Here is a 12,514-nt window from a genome sequence, read left to right as displayed (position 1 = left end):
TGAACCCCCAGAGCCCTTTAATCTAGGACTCACCATGCACTCTGCCTTCTGTCTCGTGCAGACGCTCCCCTCCCCTGTGAGAGCCTTTTCACTCGTCTCGAGGGGTATACCAGAAGTTCTTCACTTTAATGTTGAAAAATTCTCAACTTTCCCATGTAGTTAGTGATTGTTGTGTCCTCTTTGAGAGTCTTCCTTAGTCCCAGAGTCATGGAGATATTTCATTTTCATGGAGGGGGTTTCTTCCATATACCATCTCCAGACAATGTATTATTTTACTAATTTTTTTTTTGGTCTGTGGTGTGAGGTAGGGGTCAAGTTTCCAGTCCAGCCATTCTGGGCTCTATGTGCCCAGACCAGGCTGAGTCCTCGGTTGAAACAAGGAGTAGAAAAAGCATGTTCCTGTCTTCCAGGAACAACGATCAGTTTGAGCTGAAACTTGTATTCTTAAAAAGGAGGCTGAGCTCAGCATGTATGACATGCCACCCTCTGGGTCGAGGTGGGGTCGCCCCTGCAGACCCAGGCCGGACCTGTGAAGGTGCTCCTGGTGAAGCTGATCATCACCTGTGCGTCAGGTATTGTTCCAGGCACAGAGGTGTGGCAGTGAATACAGCAACAGAAAAAAAGGAAGACCTTTTGCTCCAGGGCAGGGAGTGGGGTATCAGATGAGACATGAAATAAAGTAGAAGGCAGTAAGTGCCGTGGAGAAGGATTGAGCAGGGGAGGCTAATAGAGTCAGGTGGTGGTGTAGATATTGCCACCTACAAGCTAGAGAGGTCAGGGAAGCCCTCCCTGAATAAGCCGGTAAGGGCTGAACCATGTGAATATCCAGGGCAGGAAACTTCCAGGCAGATGGTGTAAAGACCACGATACATGTCAATGACGGAACAATTCTGGAAGGAAAACCAAAGCCACGAGCACGATTTCCCTGGTGGGAGGAACTGAGCTACAAGACTGGGGAGTTGGGACTGCGTTTTTTAGAACATATCTTGTTTCTGCTTCTGTATATTTTTAATCACATGCACACACTACTTCTTCAAAAACTACCATTGAGAAGTAAAGAAGGGAGGGTGGGTAAGTGCTAACAGCGAGGTGGAACCATCAGATGTCATAGCAAAACTGTGGAGTCGAAGGCCGACAGATGTGGGTCCTAATCCCTCTATCTGAAATGATAGCTTTCTAAGGAGACTATGTGTGCGTTATTTAAGTAAATGAAAGTCATTTTATTAATTAAAAATAAGTAGATCTCACTCGATTGTTCTGGCTGGTTGTTGTTGGGCAGGTTCCACCTCTCTGAGTGCCAGTTTCCTCCTGGAAAATAGGGGTAGTGATAGTGCCATCACGGGATTGTTGGGAAAATGGATGGAGAAGAAGAGTGTGTCCAGTTTCTGCCTGGCCTGGACTTGACCTTCCCGAAGGCATGTCCCTGCGTGAGCTGGCCCTCTGCAGGGCAAAGGCAGAGACTACTGTCCTCAGATTCTCCGAAAGCTGCAGGAAGGCCCAGGCTCTGCATTCCAGCTCACTCAGAGGCAGATGAATTTGCTCTGAACCCCGAGACCAATGGCCATCCAAGACCCCATGGAGGGCCCGTCAGAGCCCCCTCAGCTCGCCCAACAAGAGCCTGCTCTGCTGGGACCAGCTTGTCTTCTCCAGCTGGTCATCTGGCTTCGACACCCCTCCCTGCTCCCTGTCTCCTTCTCTCTGGGTGCTGTGTTCATTTTTTCATGGCTTCCCTCAGAGGCAGAAGGCAGAGTGCCGTTTCCTGCAGGGAGAGAGCAGGCGCTGGAGCAGGGAGGAGGGAAGGAGGCAGCACTGCGTGGTGATTAAACACTGCAGAGGCCTAAACAAATGGCGACTCCCTCCCCCAGCTGCTCTGGGAGAGAAGCAGGGAGCCGCCTGAACTGCAGATGGCCCAGGCTGCTGTCAGCCCCCGCCTGCCTACTTGGAGCTGCCCTGAGGGCTGTTTCCGGGGAGCCATAGAGATGCTGAGCCCTGCAGGAGTCAGCTCAGTCCTGATGGCCCCCAGGAAGCAAGCCCCCAGGCAGGGAGGTCTCAGGGCCACACAGATAACACGCCTGTGAGTGGTGGAGGGGAGACCTTTACGAGGAGGCAGCTGTATCAGTAGTGACCTCTTAAAGTGTCACCCTGAGTGAGATGGTGTGTGCAAAGTGGCCAGGACAGTGCCTGGTCTGAATCAAGTTCTCGGTCCACGGAAGCCACTGTCAAGGTTGCCCTTTGGGCTTCCCTGGCAGTCTAGTGTTTAAGACTCCAAGCTCTGGCTGCAGGATGTGCACGTTTAATCCCTTGTCAGGGAACTAAGATCCCGCATGCCATGTGGCCAAGTATATATGACCTAGATTGGCCGGTCACACCTCAGAACAGCTGGGTGAGACAGGTTGACATGCAGGTGAGGAAGCTGAGGTACGCGCACATCTGCTAGGGTGTTGCCCAGGAGCACCCAGTTCACACAGTAGGTCAAACCCAGGCCCACCCACCTCTGGCCAGTTTTATTTCTCTTGGCCTGATGCCTGGAAGAGAGTCCAGGGTCAAACCTCCAGAGCCTTGAACACAACGATCAGGGGGAATCAGCAGCGTAGTCAGAGGCCATCTGTCAGTCACTCAATCCTCCTGGCTGGAGAGCTTGTATGAAGGGGAGCGGGAGGAATGCCCTCCCCCCACCCAGCCCCTGCTCATGCAGAAAATGGCAACTGAGCTTAACCATCAGGCTAGAGCAGTGGTTCTCAAACTGGGGTCCCCAGCCCAGCAGCCTCAGCATCACTTGAGAACTGGTTAGAAATGCAAATTCTTAAATTCTACCCTAGACCCACTGAATGAGAAACCCCACTAAGAGTGAGACCCAACATTCTGGGTTTGAACAAGCCTTCCAGATGCTTCTGATGCACAGGCAGGACCAGGGACCGCTGGCCTGGAAACCCCGGTGCTTCAGTCCTGCCATGGCACTTCACCATCCAGGCCACACTTACCTAGACATCACCAGGTGTGCTACACTCCGAGTGACAGGTGCAGCCAGGAAGTGCTCGATGTAAATGGAATTCTTATAAATGAATCTTATTTTCATTGCAACGAGGCAGCTGGATATTTAAAGAAACCTCACAGAGAATCATTTCATCACATAAAGGAGCTTCTGCAAGGAGAAAACTCCTCTCTCGTTTCCTGCCCCGCTTCCCCCAAAGTGTTCTATAAATTCTGTCTCTATGTCAGGTTTTCTTTGAATGGTGTGTACCTACACATAAACAAAACAGGCAGACAGCCTGCTATATGAATGGCAGATAGTCTCCAAAGTACATCAGGAACCCCTGCCTTTTAGACGGAGAACACCGTGGAACAAATGGAAGCCAGTTCGGCGTGTGGGGGCAGTTGGGTCACCCACTGCCAACCCCTGCTAAGCACCTGGAGGGGTTGTGATAGCCAGGCATGGGTGGTTGCCAGGGTTCCAGCAAATACCCACACTCGGGGGTTCTCACAAAATAGTGGAGTGGCCAATTAGGAAGCTAAGACATAGACACTTTGAAATGTGCAGGCAGTTGGCTCCCTTGCTGGATAAGGGGATAAGAGAAAACCCTGCCACACAGTTCTGGATAGGGAACCCACTGGAGGGTTGTCATCTCCCATAGTGCGGGGTCAGGAAGTAGCATCTGCCTGTGCCACCAAATGCCACCTATGGGGCCAGGTCAGGTGCCCTTGAGCTGATGTCCAGAGTGACTACAGCTGGAGCAGCCTGTCCCCCCTCTAAGCCATCTGCCCAGTGCTTGGGCCTCCCCCTAACCAGCCTGGAGCTGGGAGTGGCAGGTAGGGACCGCTGTCGCGTTTCTTGCACCAGGAACTTGAGATCCTTTGAGGTTAACCAGGTAACTCACTCAGGGGAAGCAGGGAGTGGGGTGGGGTCCACATAGTTGGAGGCAGGAGAGCTGGAGGTCTGGTGAGGAGCTTTTTCCAGAATCTGCTCTTTCTGAAAGAGCAGTGAGTGACCTGAACCCGACTCCCAGTGATCAAAGATCACCAGCAAAGTGCCGCCTGCCCCCGCATCTCTGTCCTGCCCCTGCCACCACACCAGAGGTCCCCGTGGCCACTCTGGGAGGTTTTCCAGGTGGTTTCTTTATAGAAACCCTGAGGCTCTGAAACAAGGCGGTCGACCCTGGCTTTATGAGCCCAGACTGGGTGGAAGGAAACTGCCATCTGAGGGTCCTTGGGTCTGTGGCTGGCTCCTGGCTCCCACGGGAAGAGCCGAGGGCCTGAAATTAGACAAGCGGGCCGGAGCAGATGGAGAGAGCGCTCAGACTCACAGCCTTCTGGCCCTCTACAAAGGTGGAAGGCTGTGTGTTTGGTCTCGGGGGTCTGATTGGCCAAGGCCTGGCCCCACATCAGCCTCTCCTTCTTAAACTGGGAGCAGGAGGACGCAGCCAAATGGAGTGCACAGCTGGGAGGCCTCAGGAAAGTGAAGTGCCCAGGGAAGAAGTTGATTCCTGTGGCCTCTCCATACCCTCGGGCTCCCTGAGTGGGGAGCAGCAGGCAGCAGTGTTTAACCCCCGGAGAAACTGTCCATGGAGTAGAGGACAGGTGGCCAGTAGGAATGAAGGGCGTGGTCTCTGCCAGTAAGCAGGCGGGTGTGGCTCCCATCTTGTCCTTGCAAATGCACTGGGAGTGTCACCCCGGGGCTGGTGGCTTGGGCAGACCGTCCTCCCCACCCTGGGCCTCTGGATCTCCTCCATCCTGCTCTAGGGCTACTTCAGAATGAGAGGGAGGTGGGGAGACTCTTGGCTCCCAGCTCACCCCACTCCCCAGCCCCCATGGATATTCTGGTCCATGCTTGGGTAGCCAGAGACGTCTGTCCTTTTGGAACTTAGGTTCTCCTGGAATCTGGGGTCAAGTGCACAGAGGCCTCCTGGCCTCGGTCCATTGTGGAGGTGGCTCAGGGCACCTCCCCTCCTCAGAACACTTGCTTTGCTACTAACGCTGCATAATTTTCAACTGAGATGGTCTAGATCTCCACACTCAGCCCACCACCAGCAAATATCCCAGGTCCTGGCCTGCCACAAGCTCAGGTGTGTCCAAGCCAGGTTAGCTAGCTTCTCTGTGACCCCTTATCTCTAAGATGGGAGCTGTGACTTCCCGGCCATCAGGTGGCTTATAAAAGTCCAAGGCGGGGGCAAAAGTGTGTGAGCCAGTGCTCCTGCGGGGTTCTGTACCTGGTGGCAGTGCCCTACCAGCTGTTCTCGGCAAATAGCAATGCTTCTTTGGCTGTTGCCCTGTCCAGGCCCATCCCTCAGGCCAGTAGGTCTGCAGGGTACCCCCGAGAAGAAAGGCTCATCGTCTTTCTGATGAAACCCCCAACCCCACCTTGAGCTTGTTTCGGGCATCTTTCCAATTGAATCTGAGTTATTCACAAGGCCCAGAGGATAGTGTGAGGTGGACAAGGAATTTTCCGGGATGGGATTTTCCTAAAGTTCACGGACAGGCTCAACCTGTCTGACTTCTCTTGGGTCCCAGAGCATCCTCCGCCACGGGGTTGACAGACAGCAGAACTGGTTTGGGAATCAGCTGTCCCCAGCTCCAGATCCCCCAGAGTTCAGTTCCCAGGGTGAGTTCACAGGCTTGGAGACTTCTGGCTCCTGCCATCCCAGGCAGCCCATGGGGAGAGGGGGTGGGAACATTGGTGGAGCCTTCCCGAGGGAGGGACAGCCCAGAAGCCCTCTCCTGCCTGCCTGGACCACAGGACTGCAGGTGGTAGGATCTGCCTGGGGAAGCAGGCAGGGCTGGGTGGGCTGGGCCACAGGCCTCTCTGCAAATCCTGGGACCGGGTACCACCCCCCTGGTCGATCTCCCTGCACGTGGGGCCCGAGTGTGGGTGGGTGAGGGGCAGCCAGGAAGAGCTGGAGAGGAACAGGGTCACTCACAGCCAAAGGGCCAGTCGTCGATCCTTTCTTGTTTTGACTTTCTTTCCCACAGTGATGGGAGATGACAGAGCTGGCCGCAAAGTATGGGAATGATCTAGAAATGCCAGAAGCAGTTGAAACTCGGGACAGTGTGCTGCTGGTGCCAGCGTGATGATGCAGCCATTTTGCAGGAGAGCAGGGTTTTCCCTCAAGGAAAACATCTCTGGTTTTATGTTCTAGGGGTCAGCTGTCAGGGTCACCCAAGTTCAACCTACAAGCCCCCAGGGAATGACATTTCCTGTAACCACGGGGAGGTTCTCACCTGTCAGTAGTCCCAGTTGCTGAGGTTGAGTCCTGCCCGCCCACCCACGTCCCTGGGCCCTGTCACACCTGGATCCTGTTGTACACTGGCATTTGCAGGACCAAGAGGAGGGGATTAGGAGGGGTCCTCTGGGGACAGGGCTGCTTCATGGGGAACAGATTGTAGAAAGCACAGGTTCTCACCTTTCTTTTACATAAGGCCCAGAGAGGGAAGGAAGTTACCCGAGGTCACACAGGACGCTGGTAGCAGACCAGGGACAGTGCACTGGGGTGGTGCCGAATCTTGGGAGGGGGAGGTGGGTGGGAGGCATCTCCGGAGGATGTACCTTCTCTCAGATAGGTGACATCACTGACTTGTGGGGGTGAAAGGGAAAGCATCCAAGACCAGCAGTGGAGGCGCTGCTTGGATCACCTCTTGGGCCTCAATTTCTGCCCCATAAAACACGGACAGCCTCATCCTTGGCCAGCTGCTCGCTGGGCATCGTGAGGCTGCAGTGAGGCAGAGGGCACCAGTCGGCTGGGAAAGCAAGAGGCCTGTTCGTATGCCACTCCGTGATCCCATTAGGTCCTCCCCATCCGTAGTGCGGTGCTCTCGCCCCATTTCACAGATACACACGTGGCCCCAGCTGCCCGCTGGATCAGACAGCCACAGCACCCAGCCCTGAGTCGCGGCCCTCCGCCCTGACGTTCTGTGGTCACATGTATCCGGTGCCGCTTCCTGGGAGGAGATGATCCAAGAGAACTGGCAGGGAGGAGGCCCTTTGTCTATTTCTGGGGCACCCAGCGGTGGTGCGCCCACAGAGGAGGACAGGCAGGGGGCACCCAGTGATGGTGCGCCCACAGAGGAGGACAGGCGGGGGCACCCAGCGGTGGTGTGCCCACAGAGGAGGACAGGCAGGGGGCACCCAGCGGTGGTGCGCCCACAGAGGAGGACAGGCAGGGGGCACCCAGCGGTGGTGCGCCCACAGAGGAGGACAGGCAGACAATTCCAGGGACAGCAGGGAGGAGGCCCTTTCTCTATTTCTGGGGCATCCAGCGATGGTGCGCCCACAGAGGAGGACAGGCGGACAATTCCAGGGACAGCTTTCTTCTCAGGGGTCACGGATCAGAGCAGGAATCCTGAACTTGGCTCCCATCCCGCCTCTTGCTGGACACACAGGGACATAGGGACTGAGGAGGGGCGAGGGTCTGCCTGCCGCCCAGGCACTTTGCAGGCAGGAGCCCACCCAGATTAGCCCCCTGCACTGCATGGCCTCAGCTGAGTCAGAGTGTGTGGCTGCTGGGACGTAATTCCATGGGGGCCCTGGTCTGCCGAATTCAGAGTGTCTGGCAGGGAAAAACACGACGTGGTTCCCACTGGGTGCCAAGGAACAGCACCACCCAGAGCACACCCAGTGTGCGGAAAGTGGTGTAAGACTGGGTCCAGGGCATATAAGCCTTCTCTGTGCTCCTCCTGGAGATGGGTGAAAGAAATTGTATTTTATTTGAGCTACAGTATGTAGATGGGGAAACAGAGAAACCTCTTAATAACAGAAACAGTAACAGTTTATTCTTACAGTCCTTCCTATATGCTCAGCATCATGTGCGTGCATGTGTCATAAGTTGCTTCAGCCGTGTCCAAATCTTTGCAACCCTATAGACTGTAGCCCGCCAGGCTCCTCTGTCCATGGGATTCTCCAGGCAACAGTACTGGAATGGGTTGCCACACCCTCCTCCAGGGGATCTTCCCAACCCAGGGATGAACCCTCGTCTCCTGTGGCTCCTGCGTTGCAGGTGGATTCTTTACCACTGAGCCACTGGGGAAGCGCGCTCAGCATCACGCTAGCATTTTATATGTATCAGCTTGTTTAATCCTCATGATGGCTTCGGAGATAGGTGTTATTTATTATCCCCACTTTACCAAAAGGGGAACAAGAGCACAGAGAGGTTAAGTAACTTGCCCACGGTCGCGCAACTGCTAAGTGGCTGAGCTGGGATTTGAACCCAGAAGGCTGGCTGGAGTCTGTGCTCTTAGCCACTCTGCCTTCTAAAAGCAAGAGAGAGCACTTCACAGCTTCCAGTTTGCAGCTGAGACTCTAGCAGAAGACTTGCCATCTTGCGCATGTGGTTTAAATCTCAGGCCCTTCCTTCATCTTAGGGCTCCTCACACCAGGCCTGTGAGGAGAGCTTCCTCTTATTGACTCCCCAGTTTACAGATGAGATGGAGAGGCCAGGCCGTCATCATCATCTCAGCAGCCCCCTTCACCCATCCCTCTTGGGCTCTCACTGTGCTTCCTTTTCCCTGCCCGGATCTGCAGAGTAGAAGAACCCTGGTCCCCCGGCACAGGCAGGAGTCCTCGCTGGTTTTCACCCTCCCAAGCTTCCTTGGGCAGTGGCCCCAGGCAGGACCCCATGTTTTGGGAGATAAAAGAAGGTCAGAGGGTAGGAGGGTGTGGCCTGCGTCTAGGAGGCAGAAGGAGGAGCAGCAGCAGCATCTCCAGGGAGCCTGGGGTGAGATGCTCTAGGAAGTCCCTTTGTCATCCTGGGTGTGACGGACACATCAACATGAACACAGTGCCCACAGCTGGCTCTTCTGCATTAACGAAAGGGTGTTGTTTCTGTCATCTGCTTACCTTTCGTTCCCTATTTGGGCGTGGTCGGCTGATGGGGTGTGCATGTCACAATCAGGTGTCACTTGACTTGGTGGTAGGTTTTGTTTGACGACAGCAGCAACCCGGACACATGGTGAATCAGATTGCATTCAGGGCTGGTGCTCCTGGAACTGGGTCCCTGACCCTGAGGAATGGGGAGCTGCTGGCAGGCTGAAAAGCTATAGGATGCCAGGTCACGTGTATGAGCCTGATCGACTGGGTCTCAGATGCAGTGTGTCCAGTGTCTGACTGTCTCGCCTGTCTTCTGCACACTGGGTAATGTAGATGCAGTACATTTTAATCTGTTAGTGGTGTGTTGGCTTCGTAGCCTGTGCTGGGGGCCAGGGTTGCAGAAGCAAACCCCTGGAATCCTATCCTGGCCCTTGGGGTTCACGCTCTCACTGTAGAACACCCTGCTCCCCAACTTTCCCCAGGTAGCCTGACTCTCAGTGAAATCAGCATGTTTTCTGGGCCTCTGCTGTCTCCCAGGCCCTATGCAGCCTCTGGGGACACAGACTGGAAAGAGGTGAACAGCATACATTTGTGGAAAAATTCCTCCGGCCGCCTTGTAGCGTGTGGGTTGGCAGGAGGCGGGACTGGAGACTGAGATTAATGATAGAACGCACTTGTCATCATTCGGGAGAGAAAGGACGATGCTGCAGAAGGTGATTGGAACAGGCAAGAAGCAGAGGCGGCAGACTGCAAAGATAATCAGGCTGCAGTGACCCAAGGGTGGGGCGGGGTGGCGTGCCCATCTTCCCGAGGTGGCTTGAGGTGATCCTGGGGAATTCAAGTGGATCTCAGTTGTGGCAGGGAGGAAAGGAGGAGAGGTAGGGAGGAGCCCAGCATGGAGGACTGGTTCTTCTGCCCTGACTCACCAGGCACGGCCCATGGCCAGTCTTCCCTGCTGGGAGAGGGACCACTGAGCTCCTGCTGCCATTTCAGAGGGTCTTGTGTGGATGTAGTAAGCTAATGTATGGAAACGTTTTGAAAATGTATCATTAGTGTATTTCATTGCACAGTGAACTCCGTTTGCATATTCCCAGGGGCCCTTTCTGCCACACTCTGACTCTTCCTCTCCAGCCCCCTCCAAAAGCACGATTTGAGGGGCTGCTGCCTGGCAGATATGCCTCCTGGGCACCCTGAGCCCTGCCTCATCCTTGAGTCTCAGAAGCCCTCCTTCTCACACACTCACACACTCAGAGCTCGTCTGTTCTCCAGCAGCCTTTTAGCCGCTAAGATGCTCTTTGATACTTAATACGCCTTTGTTTCATTTTGCATGTAGCTTCCCCAGGCTGCAGCACATTTGATAATTCTCCTGCTTGGCCCGCACATCCAGGTCTCTGCACCCTCCTCCCCAGACGGCCTTTCATCCTCCCTGCATCCCCCCACAGCTGCTCCCATCCCTTCCCCATTCCCAGACCTCACCAGGACTGAATATCCTGGCCTCTCACTGTCTTAATATCCCTCTGCTTGCCTTCATAGGGAACAAACGCCTTTTGTGTGTGTGTCTGTGTGTGTGTATGTGTCTGTGTGTGTGTGTGTGTGTGTGTGTGTGGCCACACGAGTGCCTGTGGTTTCTGGCTCCTTTTTAAGCCCAAGCCCTGCCTGGCAAGGGGCAGTTTTTTCGCATGTGCCTAGGCAAGCTCATCTGCCCCTTTGATGCTCTGACTCCCAGACCCCAGCCTCTGCCTCCCCTCCACCCGCGAGTGACTCATTGTCTGCCGATTACTCTGCTGGTCTGGAGATTACAGATCCACCCTCCCTACCTGGGGCCCCGACGGTTCTCAGATCCAGCCACGCAGCCCCTTCCTTCTGCCGCCTCTCTCAAGACTGGCAGCCCCACACTAGTTCATTGGACCAGCCCAGCCTGGGCATCTCTTCTGCCGGGAGCTGCAGTCAGAGGCAAACACAGGGCCTGTCACTGATTCCAGGCGGGCCACATCTCGGACAGGCCTGGACTAAGATGCCCCAGAGCTTCACGCCAGACCTCCCCTCATTTCTACATCTGGTTTCCTTTTACTGGTCTCTAAGGGACACTGTGGTGGCTGCCAGCTGTAGGGGCAGGAGCCAGGGAGCTCTTGGGGAGCAAATATCAGGAACTGGGCTCTCCCCCAGTGCCCTTCCTCAGATCTGCTTCCTGTGTCCTGTGTGATTCTCAGACCCCACATTCATTTCCACTTCTCTTCCGTAGATGTCTGTGCCACCTCACCATAGCACCCTCTGGTGCAGGGGCCCCTAGACACATCTCCTGGGTCCCAGGAATAGGAGACAGCCAGCCCCCTTTGTCACACACACCACTGTTTGATGTACCACTGGGAAAGGAAAACACAGCACCCGTCACGCCGTGCTGTGGCCTCGACTGTAAGACACGTGCTGCTGGCAGATGACTTGGTTGTTTAAGCCCATGGAACCCTAGTGCCCCTTGTGGCTTGCCGGGTAAGCGGTAGAGGCACATGCAGGCAGTGGGAGTTCTGAGAGGGCAACCTGTCTGTGTTCTCCCCGGCTGGAATCCCCTTTCTCTTCCACTGACCCCTTGGGGCTGCTGCTGTATGGTCAGAGGTGGACAGAGACACCAAAGCCTATCCTGTTGGTTGCTTATCTACCTACCAAGGTCAATAATACTGATCATCTTTGTAGCAAACATACGTAGAGCACCTACGCTGTGCCCGATGCTGTTCCTTCACTGCATGGTGGTAACTCAGCACCTGACCAGCATCCTGACAGCTGGTTTGTGAGACAGGGAGTAGAATTACCGCGACCACCGTTTAGAAATGAGGGAGCTGAGGCACGGGAACGTAGGTGACTTGCTCAAGGTCTCACATGGGCGGTAGAGAGCGAGCTGGGATGATCGTGGGGTCCGTACCTCACCAGCTACCCAGGTGCCATGTGAAGGGAGAGGTGGGCGCGCGATCGAGCGGTGGTTTTCCTGGGGCTGCTGTGAGTTACGGGTCATTTGGGCCTCCGCCAACCCTGCTTCTCTTTTGGCTTCTGCTCGGATGTTCCGCCGACCCTCCCTCTCTTTTGGTTGACTAACAGCACTGATTTACAGCTTACATCCACTCTCTGAGGTGGGCGGCTCCTATAAAAATCCATTTCACAGATGGGGAAACTGAGCTCCAAGCAGTAAAGCAGCCACTGTGAAATCTCCCAGCTAGAGAGCGTCAGGGCACAGTTCAAGCCGGGTCTGTGGAACCCCAGAGCCAGGACACTTAGTCATCACGTCCACAGCCTGCTCACCATTGTCCCCTCTCCTCCCCTGTCCTGGGAGTATTGTAGACATTGGTATCACCTCATCAGAGAGGCATGCTCAACTCAGCCGTGTACAGACAGCCCAGATCCAGGCCTACCCACAGACGCACACCCAGACATTCACCCTGCCAGGCTGTCTGTCTGTCCTTGTATAATCCCCTGCCTGTCTCTGTCTGTCTGTCCTCCTGAGTCTCTGGTTTTGTGGCTGCAAATCCCCACGTGTTATCACTAACCAGCATTTGCCTCGGAACGGCTTGTGTTGGCTTGCACCATGATGAGAGCCTACCCTGTGTCTCTCCAGTCTGCATCTGCCCGCGTGGCCTCTGCCAGCTGGCCGCTCAGGCCGAGGGGGTGACGGGTGGTGCCTGCCTCGCTCCCGGTCCTTTCCCTCTTGGTTGTAGGAATGTGGCTGTCCTGGCA

General features: G+C 55.1%; 1 protein-coding gene across 6 annotated transcripts in view; it reads left to right on the top strand.

Moving 5' to 3' along the window:
- Positions 1-12,514, top strand: part of ZMIZ1 (zinc finger MIZ-type containing 1) — a 150,905-nt gene that overhangs the window by 98,555 nt on the left and 39,836 nt on the right. The window lies entirely within an intron of this gene.

This window comes from Bos mutus, chromosome 28 (assembly GCF_027580195.1).
Source record: "Bos mutus isolate GX-2022 chromosome 28, NWIPB_WYAK_1.1, whole genome shotgun sequence".
In the NCBI taxonomy this organism is placed as follows: Eukaryota; Metazoa; Chordata; class Mammalia; order Artiodactyla; family Bovidae; genus Bos; species Bos mutus.
Note: the sequence above shows the minus strand (reverse complement) of the source record. Positions and strands in the feature narration are given on the sequence as shown.